This window comes from Peromyscus californicus, unplaced genomic scaffold, assembly GCF_007827085.1.
Source record: "Peromyscus californicus insignis strain IS unplaced genomic scaffold, ASM782708v3 Scaffold_8__1_contigs__length_139910024, whole genome shotgun sequence".
Taxonomy (NCBI): domain Eukaryota; kingdom Metazoa; phylum Chordata; class Mammalia; order Rodentia; family Cricetidae; genus Peromyscus; species Peromyscus californicus.
The window spans coordinates 88944111-88958417 of record NW_026294606.1 but is presented as its reverse complement, the minus strand read 5'-3'; positions in this window follow the sequence as shown (position 1 = coordinate 88958417).

Here is a 14307-nt window from a genome sequence, read left to right as displayed (position 1 = left end):
AAAAAAAAAGATTTATGAGTGTTTTGCCTGCATTTCTGTATGTGAACCACATATAGCTAGTACCTCTGGAGGTCAGAAGAAGGTGTCCAAGCCCCTGGAACTGGAGTTACCAACTGTTGTGAGCCATTGTGTGGGAACTGAACCTGGGTCTTCTGCAAGAGCCACAAGTGTTCATAATCACTGAGCCATTTCTCCAGCCCCTGGACCAAGAGTTTTAAAGGTTCCCACAGCTCAGCGGAGGGCGTGGATGGGCTGGGTTCCTGTCCAGTTCCCACTGGAGCAGCTTCTCTGTGAACTTAGAAAAAATCATGCCCTGGTCTTCACCAGCCTTGAACGAGTGCCCACCGGCCCCGGGCTCCGGGATTTATTTCCAGCTGTGGCTTTGCCATATACATAGGACGTGGCCACAGTAGCCAAAGTGGAGTGGGACTTTATGGTCACAAGTTCTTACCTCCAGCCCCCAGGCAGGTGCTGCAGTCATCTCCATTTCACTGAGGATAGAGTCCAGGGTTGGCAAGTCCCTCACTAGCCCAGGCCCCAGCATGGGAACAGCAGATCTGGGCTTCCACCCCAGGTCTGTCTTTCCGTCCTACGTCTGTGCATCTGTAATGAGAGGCCAGCCTAGGATACATAGTGATGCCCTGTACCAAAACTATCACTGATTTACCTACTCATCTGTTTATCCATCCACGATCCACCCTTCTACCCGTGAATCTACCACCTCCATCTTTCATCCACCCATGAACTCTCCACTTCATTAATTTCTTCACTCACTGTTGTGATTAAATACCTGACAAGAACAACCTAAGGAAGGAAGAGTTTATTTTGGGTCACGGTTTGAGGGTGCAGTCAATCATAGTGGGGAAGGCATGTGAGGCAGCATCCATCCACCTTTTCATCCATCCATCCATCTACTCACTATCCATCCATGAGCTATCTACCCATCCATCCACTACCCATCATCTATCTACCAACCTAACCATCTAACCTTTAATGTGTTACGAATATTCCCTTCAGTAGCTCAGAATGCATACCACTAACAAGATTGTATTTTGTCTTATTTTTTTATCCGTATGGGAGTTTTGCCTGTGTGTATGTCTGTGCACTATGTGTATGCCTGGTGTCTGTGAAGACTAGAAGAGGGCATCGGATCACCTGGAACTGAAGTCACAGACAGCTGTGATCCCTCATGTTGGTGTTGAGAACTGGACCTGGGTCTTTTGGAAGAGCAATCTTAACCACGGAGCCATCTCCCCAGCACCACTAACGAAACTTTAATATCTTAGAAGTATAAATTTACTTCTAGAAACAATGGTCAAATCTTGCCTCTCTGGTCTCTCCCACGCTGATCCTGCCATTCCAGGCTGGGAGATCCCAGGCTGAGACCCAGCAGGGAGGGCCCTCATCTTCCTCCTTCAGTAGCGAGTGGGGACAGAATTGAGTGGGCATCTCAGTTCGCTGGAGGGCTTTCCTGGGACAACCCCTCAGTGGGAGCCCACCTGCTGCTTTTCTGCCTGAGATCTATATATATTCCACCTCCCCGCATACGCAGCCAGCGCTGGTTCTGCTGCCCAGCTTCCAACCTCAGGCCAGCAGCTCCCAGACAGCATGCTTCCATCACAGGAAGCAAACAAAGACTGAGACAACCCTGCGGGGGTGGGGAGGCATAATCCAGAGCGGGGACTGAACTGCTCCAGGTCTCAGCCTTGACGTCATCGATATTTTGGGCAAGATAGCTCTTTGTGGTAAGAGTGACCTGTACACCAAAGTGATGACCTCCAGCCACCACAGAATGTCCCTCAGGGAAGGTGCGCTCCACCTAAGGACCTCTAGACAAGAGGAAATCCAGGCTCACTTCTGCCTTGAAAGCCTGTGACTTGTCCCCTCCCCAGGGGACCGCCACTTCAGCTCTCACTGTTCACAGAAAGCAGATAGGCTTCTTGGTTCACAGGACTATATCCTTGTTGTTGCTATGGAAACCAGGGATTTTCTTTGCCTCCTCTTTCTCCTTTGCTCGCCTCATTTATGTGTTCTCTTAACCAGCAAGTCCCGGGTGTGGATCCCAGGGGAGTGTAATACAAACAGGCTTCCTAACAATGGTCTGACCTAGAACTGGTTGAGAATTAAGTGAGAAGATGGCAGGGAAGGCAGGATTAGGATGCCCCAGGTCACCAGCTCCGAGAACTGGGCCAGCACGGGTAGCTAGGGCGATGGGGGCAGATGCAGAGGGGTTAGGCTGATGCTGCAGGTGACTGTCACCGCCACAGAACGGAGGGCGAGGACATCCACCTTTGAGGTCCACACCCTTGGTGGGAAGGTCTAACCAGAGGTTGAGTGACACACAGTGTGAGCGAGAAGGAAACAGAGTGGGAACCTAGGAGACCAGAGGTGTGGGGCTAAGCAGTCTGGGAGCTAGAGGGTAGAGCCTGACCCAGACACAGGAGGGTTGGAGGAGAAACAGAAGGGCAGGATCATGTCTACTGTGAGAGGAGCAAGGTGTACGGGAGGTGTGGCATGCCTTATAAGGGTAACATGTCTTCTAGGGGAGAGACCAAGTTTATAGGGCCAAGTTGGGGGTATGGTCCTTGTCCTGGGGAGAGGGCCAAGTTTACAGGGTGAAGACAGGTCTCCTGGGTACTGGGCTAAATTGAGAGTATGGCCAGACCTCCTGTGATAGGCTCTTTCCTAGGGTAGGAGCCAGCCTTCCTGGGGGCTAGGCTAGCCCCAGTGTTGGTAGAAGCCAACCTTAGGGGTGGGGCGAGGCCTCTAGAATAGCATCCTGCTGGCCATCCTGCTGGCTTTCCATCTGCTTGTCCCTGGGCCACCTCTGTGCACCAGACTTAACTATCTGGCCCAAACCATGGCTGACACATTTGCTAAGAGAGAAAAGGGCTGGGGTCCTCTCCGTGGGGGGTTGGACAAGCCTACTCAGGCTGACTTTACATGCACAGGGGATGCTGAGGGCAGCCCCTCAGAGGAAGGCCAAGTACCTTATTAGGTAGAAAAGCAAGGACCAAAGAGCAGCTGCTGGTGCTTGGCTGTCATTTGGGTAAAAAGAGAAACTTTCGGTATTTTCCTAGTCCTGCATCTGGAGACTGGTCACATGACACATCTCTGGGGTGTCTGGGACCCCAGAGAGTCTCAGAGGAGCCTCACACTTTATCTTATCTTTCCTTCTTTCCTAATTTTTTCTTTACTGTCCCCCTCCTCCCTCCTTCTTTCTCCCTCCTACTCAGTCCTTTCTTTTAAAGCAGGGTCTCCCTATGAAACCTAGACTGGTCTCGAGCTTGCAGCAATTCTCCTGCCTCAGTCTCCTGAATGCTGGGATTAACAGCTGTGAAAACACTATGGACACTTATCCCACTTAGATATAGCCAGCCCTGGCCAGGCCAGCAAGTCCACAGTGGCAAGAAGGACTTCAGCTGGCTCCTGTACTCAAGGTTGCCAGCAAGGCTCCTCTGCCAAGGTCCAGAGGGACTGCAGCCCATGGACCAGGGGCTACCTGGCTGTCCCCTCCCCAAGTGTAGCCCCTGCACTGGTCTGTTGCAAGCTAGCCATGGTCTTGCTTGCTCTGAGCCCGCTGTGGGGGCAGGATGTAGGCAGAACTAGCAGGGAGGAGGTCCAAGGCAACAGGGCTGTCCCTTCCTGGCGGGAGGATGGGACTGTGCCAGGTGCCAGGTGAAGCAGCAGATGGTGACTGAGGGGGGTGTCAGTCTAAGAAGGAATGAGGTAGCCTGTTACCAGCTCATGTTTGTTAGTGGCTGAGCAGGCCTGGGGACAAGGTCAGGGCTTATGGTTGCCCGTGTGATCAACTGGCTAACCTTGTCTGAATATCAAACGTTCCTTGATGCCCCCTATAAGCCTAGAGCTGGTCCTCAAACCTGCCCATGCTTCTTGGTCACTTGTTTCAGGCAGTGCTTGAGCTCCATCACCTTGCAGGCCTGGCAGCTGCAGGGCCCGCAACTGCATTTGCAAACAAACTCCCAGATGCTCAGATGCTGGAAGCCCATGGGTGTCTGAACACTCACATTCAAGGCACAGTTTGCAGGGTGCTTGCTGTAGTCAGGCCCCATTCTGGATCTTGTCATAGACGACATTCTATTTGGTCCCTGAGTGATTATGCTGCTGAGATGACATTGCCAGTACCCTGCTTCACAGCAAAGCAAGTGGAACCCAAGATGGGAAGTGCCTGGAGCAGGTTTGGTCGGGACAGCCTGGCTACTCTGTCAGGTTCATCTTGAAAGCCACTTGGAGGCCTGGTGTTGCTGTTTCCTGGGGACGGGTGGGGAAAATGAGGCATTAAGGGTTGGGCAGTTCCCTGAGTCTCAGACTTCCAGGTCCTGTCCCTCTACCATGAACCCTGGGTTTCTGGCCTCAGAGAACTGGAACTTGGTTAAGTGCCAGGGACTCAGTGATACTCCTGCTTGAGGGAACAGGGGTAAATCCTTTCCCATCTTGGGCCTCCATCTGCCCACCAGCAGAGAGTGGGATCCAGGGAACTCCAGCTCTGAGCTCTGGGGAAGCTGGGATGGCTAAAAAACGATTTTACCCTATCGTTTCCTTTGAGCATAACTCCTCAGTCCTGCACCCTGATCTTGTGGCTCAGCCAGAGCTGTGAGGGAATCTGGATTCTGGAGCCAGGATCCTGGTCCATGGAGACCAGCCATCCTGTCTAAGGACCACAGAGGCTCCTTGTGTCAAGGAAGGGAAGGGATTGTTCTAGAGAAGCCGAGGCTGATTGGACTAGCACAGGGCTTGAGCCAAGTGTCAAATTGGCTGTCTTTCCGTCTGTATACCACTCTCCTCTGAGTCTCATGACCCACCATGTTGGGAGTTTACTGTTGGTTAGCTGAGGATCCCCACATTCACTTATTCACACAATGACGGGCACTGAGGAGTCTTCCAGTCAGACACTGTGGGCTCAGGGCTGCAGACAGCTCACTCAGTAAGTGAGCCCTTTCAGGATGAGACCCTGAGTTTAATGGCCAGCACCTACACACTTCTCTTTGCCTCCCTTCTGCAAGGACCCTGTGGTGACTCTGGGTGTCACCAGACAACCCAGAGTCACTCTCTGTCTTAGGGTCACAACGTCTATAGGTTATGATGTGGACATCCTGGAGGCCATTGTTCATCTGATCACACCCAGCTCTACACTGATCCTTCCTTTGACATACACTGCAGGCAACCAGAGAACGACCTGGGACTGGTCACAGCCTGTTCTACCGGCTGTTTTGGATGAGGCCTGGAAGGGGGCTCTATCTGTGAAGAGCTGTGTGTATAATGGGATGAGGCCCTCAGGGAAAGCTTCATCCAAGGGGTCCTTGGAATGTGCCCTCAGCTGATACCTGGTCCTGCTTCTGTGAGCCTTGCTGGGGGTAGTTGATGTCCTGGTCCCATGTGACATGAGACTCTGAGTTCTGTCTGTGAAGTGGGCACAGCAGCAGATCTCTCTGCCCACTGAGAGAAAGGAGACAAAGCCTGGGAAGGAGATGGTAGGGCCTCCTGGTTCCCAACATCTGGGTGAGTGCTCTTCCAGGAGCACCTTTCCAAACATTTGTGTTCACCATAGGCTAGCTGTTAAGGGTGGTTCACAACGAAAGCCTCAAAGACTGTATCACCTACCTAGGAGCAGTCCTGTGTCTGTGATCACAGCTGTGTCTGTGGTCACAGCTACTTGAAGAGCTATGACAGGAGGATTCCTTGAGTTCAGGAGTTATCCCCAACTCAAAACTCAAAAAAGGAGAGAGGCTGGGAAGATGACTCCATTGGTAAAGTGCTTGTCTTGCAAGTGTGAGGACATGAATTTGATCTGCTGGGCCCATGTGAAATGAGCCATGTGTGGTTTTTTATGTGCATTGGTGTATGTCTGTGTGAAGGTGTTATAGATCCTGGAGTTAGATCCTGGAGTTATAGAGTGTTGTGAGCTGCCATGTGGGTTCTGGGAATTGAACCCAGGTCCTCTGGAAGAGCAGTCAGTGCTCTTAAGTGCTGAGCCATCTCTCCAGCCCCTTCCTTCACTGGCCATCTTAGCCTAATTGACCAAGCCCAAGGTCAGTAAGAAAGTCTGTCTCAAAAAATCAGGTGGGCGGCTCCTGAAGAATGGCACGGGGTTGTCTTCTGACGTCCAAAGGTATGTGCACATATGTGCACCCCCACATAAAGGCACACACACACACACACACACACACACACACACACACACACACACACACAAGGGGCTAGGGAGATGGCTCAGAGAGTCAGAAAACTTGCTGTATAAACATGAGGACCAGCGTTCAAATCCCCAGCATCCATGTGAAAATATAAGTGTGACCTAGTGCATGCCTGAGGCACGCTAACTACTAGCCTAGCTCTGGCTTCAATGAGAGAACTTGTCTCAAGAAAGAGAGGTGGAAGCCGGGCGGTGGTGGCACACACCTTTAATCACAGCACTCAGGAGGCAGAGCCAGGCGGATCTCTGTGAGTTCGAGGCCAGCCTGGTCTACAGAGTGAGATCCAGGACAGGCACCAAAACTACACAGAGAAACTCTGTCTGGAAAAAACAAAACAAAAAGAAGAAGAAGAAGAAGGAGAAGGAGAAGGAGAAGGAGAAGGAGAAGGAGAAGAAGAAGAAGAAGAAGAAGAAGAAGAAGAAGAAGAAGAAGAAGAAGAAGAAGAAGAAGAAGAAGAAGAAGAAGAAGAAGAAAGAGAGGACACATGAACATATACACCACACACAATAACATTTAAATCAGTCAATCAATCAATCAATCAATCAATCAATCAATCATCAGCCAGACAATCTCTCTCTTCCCCTGCTCATTGGTTTTTTCTCCACAAGACTGTGTAAGTGTGGATCGTATGGAGAGAATGGGCCTTCCTGGGATGGGAGCAGGGAAGCCTCCAGCATGCCAAGTGAGTGCCACCATCCAATAGCAGTGGCTTCTTTTGGGGACAGGAGAAATGGCCCTGGGGTGCTCTAGGAGCACAGAGTCCTTGCCACATCAAAATCCACTCACCCTGACTTCATTTCTCCTCAGTGACATCCCCCAGCCTTGTCAAGGTCATTTGCCACCCACTCCCACCTGGTTTTGTTGTTTTGGAAGGAACAAGCATCCTTGGGAAGAGGCGGTAGAGGGCTTACATGAGATGGGTGAGGCTGGGGCTTCAGACATCCTGTGGAGCCTGGATCCAGGTCGCCTCTCAGCTGAGCCCCTCAGTGGTGCGTAGCCAGGCAGGAATGGCATGGGGCCTCGCAAGCCAGTATTTGATGGTTTCAGTTTGAGGCTGTCTCTGACAGTTACCCCAGCAGTTCCCATCTGACTCAGGGTGTGCAGATCCTCAGAACCTCCAGTCCAACCTCTGGCTCCCACTGAGCCTGCATGTGGACAATACTATGGATGGCCTACTATGGTGTGGCCATTGTACATACACAGGAGCGTTCAAGCTTTCCAAAGAGATTTGGAGATGATCTCAGAAGCCCCAGTTTTCTAAGAGGGAGGCAGGCGCAGGGAGCTTGTGCATCTGAAGCAGGGACTGGGCTCCTGTTACAGACTCGCTCCCTTGTGACTCCGTCTTCCCCAGGCTGAGGTCCACCTACAACTCCTGATTCTCCTCTGACTTCCCTTCCAGGAAGAAGGCCATGTGAAGCTGGGTTACATAGCACTCTGCAGACTTGGGGACACTTGTATCTGCCCTTGAGATGGGTCCCAGCCTTGGGCCATCTCTGTGGCTTTCTACTCTCTCCTGCTGAGCTAAGTGCCCTTGCAGGGCCGGGGGGGGGGGGGGGGGGGGGGGGGGAGGGGGAGACAGGAATTGGGGCCGCTGGGTCAAATTGCCTAGTGCAGTGGTCTGGAGGTGCTGCACTTCCTAGGAGCCATGCTGGAAGCTTCAGGGATCAAGGACATGATGCCTTTCACAATAGACATATGCAAGGCAGGGATCCTGGGTACCCCACCTTGCCAGTGCCCTCCATTGCCATGTTTCACATATGCTGCAGGGTGTGTACACAGGTGAAGCTGGTTTCTAACTCTGTGTCATGGACCATGCTCCTCTGGCACGCAGTATACTTTTACATGTTTCTCTACAGCTGCCAGACATGCAGGGCTTTGCGAAAGGAGAGGAGACTGCATTGTGTGTGCTGAGCACATTCCAAGACATTCTTTCCACTCTGGTGGCAAAACTGTGGGAGGGTGCAGGCCCTTCACAGCCACATCTGCACCAAGTGCTGTGGATTGATGTCCTACTCAGCACAGGCTCCAGGGCAGCGTGGAAAGCAGTGAACGGCTCCATTCAGCCTTCCAGGGGAGGCTGGAAAGCCCGTTATTCTATATTGGGACATGGTGTGGAGCCAAGAAAGTTTGCTCAGGGTTCTACTCACTATGCTGCAAGGTAGCCCTGGGGTGTAAAATTATTTGCTTTTAAGAAGGAGGTTAAAGGGCTGGAGAGATGGCTCAGCAGTTAAGGGCACTGGGCGCTTCTCCAGAGGACCCGAGTTCAATTCCCAGCACCCACATGGCAGCTCACAACTGTCTGTAACTCCAGTTCCAGGGGATCTGACACCTTCACACCAAAGCACATAAAATAAAATTAAATAAATTATTTAAAAAGAAGAGGGTTAAAGCTGGATCTAGTGCTGAATGTTTGCAATCCCAGCACTTGGAAGGCTGATGCAGGAGGATTGCCACAAATTTAAGGCTAGCCTAGACTGCAGAGTAAGACTGTCTAGGAAGAAAACAAGACAGGTTTGGGGGCCTCTTTCCTCAGCTTACTAACCCAGTTCCATTCTTGGGAGTGTCCTTTCCTTTCCTATTTTATTTATTTATTTATTTGTTTTTTGGTTTTTCGAGACAGGGTTTCTCTGTGTAGCTTTGAACCTTTCCTGGAACTCACTTGGTAGCCCAGGCTGGCCTCGAACTCACAGAGATCCGCCTGGCTCTGCCTCCCGAGTTTTTTTATTTTATTTGATTTTATTTGTGTAGGTGTTTTCCCTGCATGTATGTCTGTGCACCATGTGCGTGCCCAGTGCCCTTGGAGGCCAGAAGAGGGTGTCATATTCCCTGGAAATGGAGTTACAGATGGATGTGCACCACCATATGGTGCTGGGAACGGAGCCTGGATCCTCTGAAAAAGCAGACCGTGTTCTAACTGCTGAACCATCTCTCCAATCCCACATTTTCCTTTCTTAAGATACTGTTTACTACTATCCCATGCCTAACTTAAAAGGCATTATCTTTCCTCCATCCCCTCTTGGTGGCTGCTCAGATTTTTCACCTAACCTATGTTATATTTTCTCATAAATTCTAACAAGATTGTCCTTGAGCTTCAAAATGAGAAAGAAGAGTCGGGGAGGGACAGGCAGGGTAGGGAGGAGGAAGAGAGGGAAGAGGGGAGGAAGGGAAGAGAGGGCTGGTCTATCGGACCAGAGCCATGGAGGAAGGAGAGGAGGGAGGGAAGGACTGCTGTGTTGGATCAGGAGCCACTGGCTGAGCAGACTCTCACTAGCAGCTCTCCAGATACACTGCAACTTTATCTTTGCCACTTGCTCTCAAAAAGAAAATTAGCCTTATTGAGGTAAAATCGGTGTACCAAGACCTGCCGTTATTTAGTGTGTGCAGTTTGGTGAGTGTGGTGTGGATGTGTGCCTGGACACCCTGAGGTCTCAGCCATACCACTCATGACAAGTCTCCTCACACCCCCAAGCAGGCTGTGGGAAAGTGAGGTCTGCACCTAACCCACGCTGGAGTGTTGGACTCAGTTGTGCTGGCCTCGGCACTGTGCTGGAACTTCCGGCCTTTTAAATTAAGTTACACATTAATTCCTTTTTAATTAGTTTTATTTTTGGTGCTGAGGATAGTGCCTGTACATACCAGGTCAGAGGTCAACTTAGAGGAATCAGTTCTTTCCTCCCACCAAGAGGTCCTGGGGATCACATTCAGACCTTCAGGCTTGGTGGCAGACATCTTTACTGCTGAGCCATCTCACGGGCCCTCAGGCAGGTTGAAGCCATTTCAGTGGCAGTTACTCTGCTGTAACAGTTCTAGTGTGTTTTCTGACTAAGGACTTCTCTTTTCTTTTTGGGTTTTTGAGACAGGGTTTCTCTGTGTAGCTCTGGCTGTCCTGGAACTCACTTTGTAGACCAGGCTGGCCTTGAACTTAGAGATCCACCTGCCTCTGCCACCCAAGTGCTGGGATTAAAGGTGTGCACCACCACCGCCTGGCTCTAATGACTTTTCTTTTCTTTTCTTTTCTTTTTTTTTCCCCGAGACAGGGTTTCTCTGTGTAGTTTTGGAGCCTTTCCTGGATCTCGCTCTGTAGACCAGGCTGGCCTCGAACTCACAGAGATCCGCCTGGCTCTACCTCCCGAGTGCTGGGATTAAAGGCGTGCGCCACCACCACCACCACCACCCAGCTCTAATGACTTTTCTTAACAACCCACATGGCCTCAGCATTCTGGCATTATAAGCCAGCAGTGACATTTCCACACATGATCCAAGACTCCAAAAGTCATGCTCAAATGTCTCCAGCTACCCAATACTGTTTTTATGGGGGTTCCTTATCATTAGGACCCAGATAGGCCTCACATCAAGTCCTTGTGTTATGGCTTCTGCCTCCTTTCTGCCCCCTAGCCCACCCACCTGGCTGATTGTGGGAGCAGCCTAGCCGCCTTTCCTCCCACCTCTCTTCCCAGTAGAGAGTTTTTGGATCACCTGCTGGGGACAAGGTGCTGACATGGCCCTGGCTACCTGGAGAGCAGAAGCCTGGGGTTGGGGGCAGGGATGGGAGGACAGAGTGGCCCCTTCATCACCTGTGCTCTAGAGCATCTCCACCTCCTGCTCTGCTTCCAGCCTGCCCTCAATTCCTCCCTCCTGCCCCACAGGGCCTGCCTGTTAATTACTTGTCTCTCTCAGATGCCTTTGCTCACTCCCAAGTGCTTTGGTCTCATAGCCCGAAAGAGCATCCTGTCCCTTCCAGAATGACAGCCACTCCATTCAGTTCAGCAGTTAGGCTGAGCCTCTGGCACAGAGCTGTTATTCCAACCATACCCCAGCACACACACACACACACACACACACACACACACACACACACACACACACACACACACACACCCTGGTTTCCTTTCATTGATTTTGTTTTCTTTTACAACACCAGAGATTGAGACCAGGCCCTTGCTGGGGCTAGGCAAGAATTTCACTGCTGAGTCCCAGCCCCAGCCCTCTTTTTGACCTTTCTTGAGTCAGGTCCTCGATAGGTTACCCAAGCTAGCCTTTAATTCAACCCTGTAGCCCAGGCATGTCTACAACCTGCCATCCTCCTGCCTCAGCTTTACAGTGATCTGGGATTACAGCTTCCTTTCTACCAGGGTAAAGTTAGTGACTTGCTGGACCCACACAGCTGGTGAATATTGAGGTGGCTCGGTCCTTCCCTATTCCTCCAGACCTGGTTCGAAGGCTCTTTGTTGTTTGAAGGCCCTGGGAGCTGAAGCAAGGTACACACTGAGGGTGTCAGGGCAGGTGAGCCATATCCAGGCTTGCTCATTCTCAGGCTGAATCCAGCTGAGGCTGGTTCTGTGGGTGAGGTTCTGCTGGAGACCCAGTAACGTTGTAGAGGGCATGGTGACAGGCCTATAACCCCAGATAACTGGGAGACCAAAGGCAGGAGGCTTGCAAGTTCTAGGCCCGCCTAGGCCTCAAAATGAGTTTAAGGCCACACCTGTTATGACAGAGGCCACATGAATGCAAAGCGGAAAATACAGGAAAAGTCAGCCAACGTCTCTCTGTTACAAACCAGAGAGGAAAACATCGGCCCCCATCCCCAACAACCCAAATCACTTCAGACTTAAACTCCAAAAACAGGATGATGGCTTTGGTCCACTCTGTGTGGCTCTGACAAGGACCAATTCCATGAGAGGCAGGTGGTAGTATACCGTCATGGTGAAATACACGAGCCTGAGTCGCAAGGCATGGTTCCCATGCTACGGGAATTCCCTGCACAAAATGTCATTTCAGTATTTAATAGGGAATAGCGGCAACCTGAATGGGCTCAAGTGTCACAAACTCAGAAGTACAAGGAAGAAGACCTGCTATAGAAACCGAGTCCGAACTTTAAAGATGCTTTTGAAGCAGAAGACCATGCCCCTGCAGCATCTAAATGGAAGCTCCTCAGGTGGGGTGTGGTGGGTGCCACAGCCCAAGACCCCAACATGTGGAGGCAAACACACCTCAAGAGATGAGAAGAGGAAAGCCGCCTTCCTCTTCCCAATCCCAGCTTCCTTCCCTATGTGTGTTCAAGTATCCGTGTCCGTGTCACGTGCTTGGGCATGTGTGTGCATGCACATATGGAGACCAGACTTGATACTGCTGTCTCTCTCAATCATTCTCCACTTTTTTTTTTTTTTTTTTTTGAGTCAGGATCACTCACTGATCTTGGAGTTTGCTGATTGGCTACATTGCCTGGGATCCAAGCTCAGGTCCTCATGCCCGTGTGGCCAGCACTTCACTCACTGTCCTGTCTCCCTTGGCCCCACCAGCTTTCTCTCTACCAAGACAAAAATGAATGTATCAAATCTATGTCGGTGTCCACCATGCTCTCATGCTGACATTTATGTAAATCAAGGTGGTGGACTCCTTTCTCACACAATCTTAACTGGAAGTTTCGCATCCTCTATTGGCTAATTCAGGAGTGCAGGCGCCTTCTGTGTGGTTGGTCCCCATCATCTGGGGCCTCAGTGTGTGGGGTGAGTATATACCAGAGATGGGGAGGCCAGCTCAGATGCAATGCCCACTATGACCATTTCAGTGCCATTGGACACATTCTGCTACATGGCGGCTCTGACTGCAAGGGATACCTAGAAATGACATCTATCTGTATTTCCAGAAGAGAGAGTTTATCTATTACCCAACCTGTCATACATTCTGTTTAATCTCATTCTGATTTCCAACTAGCTAATGAATTAAACACTCTTAAGTTCTCATGACATCTTGAACATTTACATATTCTAGATGAGTCCTAAGCAGTTGGGATGATTTGGTTGGGAGTAATCCTATATTTGGGGTTCCCTTATAAATATTTATGCACAAATGCCATTTATTTAGAAAGAAGTTTGTGTTAAGTTGGATGAAAAAGTTTGTTCGGTTTTGTTTGTTTGTTTTGTTGTTTTATTTGGGGGGTTTGAAATGGGGTCTCATATTATAGTCCAGGCTGGCCTGAAACTCCCAGCAATCCTTGTTTTGGTTTCTTGATGCTGTGATAAAATACCCTTTCACAAGGGAGAAAGGACTTATTTGGTTCACAATTCCATATTATAGTTCATCATTGCAAAGACGTCAAGGCAGCGGGAGTTTGAGGCAGCTGGTCATATCACAGTGAAGAACAGAGAGAGAACATATGCATACCAGTGTCCAGCTAGCTCTCTCCTTTTTATTCAGTCCAAAAACCCAAGCCCCAGGGAATGATGCTGCCCACAGCAGGCATGTCTTCTCATATAAATGAACACAATTAAGATAATCACTTGCAGATATTCTCAGAGGCCCTTCTCTTAGCTGATACTAGATGGCGTTAGGTTGACAATTAAAACAAATCATTTCAGCCTCCCAAGGGCAGGGTTTACAGCCATGATCCCATTTTAAAGCATAAGTGTTCACAGCTATTAAATCCATGTTCCAGTCACTCAGGAGGGGTCACTGAGTGGAGCCTCAGGGAGGACTCTGGAAGTCATGTTTCAGTGTTCGTTGGTTCCTCAGCAACTTCAGAGGGAAAGTAAGGTTTTATCTTTCCATGAGCCGTGTGTGTGTGTGTGTGTGTGTGTGTGTGTGTGTGTGTGTGTGTGTTTGTGTGTGTGTGTGTGTGTGTGTGTGTGTGTGTGTGTGTTTGGAAAAATCTAAGGACACACACTGAAATATTATAGAGACAATCACTTGGGGACAGAGAGGCTTTGTGGTAAAATACTATTAAATATTTTATTTAATGTGTATGTGGAAGAGTAGCTGAATCAAGAACACACAGCTGGGCAGATTCCTGTAGAAGGCTGAGTGTGGTGGCGCATGCCTTTGATCCCAGCACTCAGGAGGCAAAAGCAAGAGGATCTCTGTGAGTTCAAGGCCAGCCTGGTCTACATAGTGAGTTACAGGACAGCCAGAGCTATGTGGAAGGACCTTGTCTCAACCAAACGAAAAAGAATCTTGCAGGTAAAATCCCTCCCTGTGTATAATCAGTACCAGCTGAAGCCATAGAACGTTCCAGTCCCCAACTGTCCCTGACTCCTCCCTTTAGAGTAACTACCATCCTAGTTCTAAGTCCGTTGTACCCAGTTTGCCCTCTAAACAG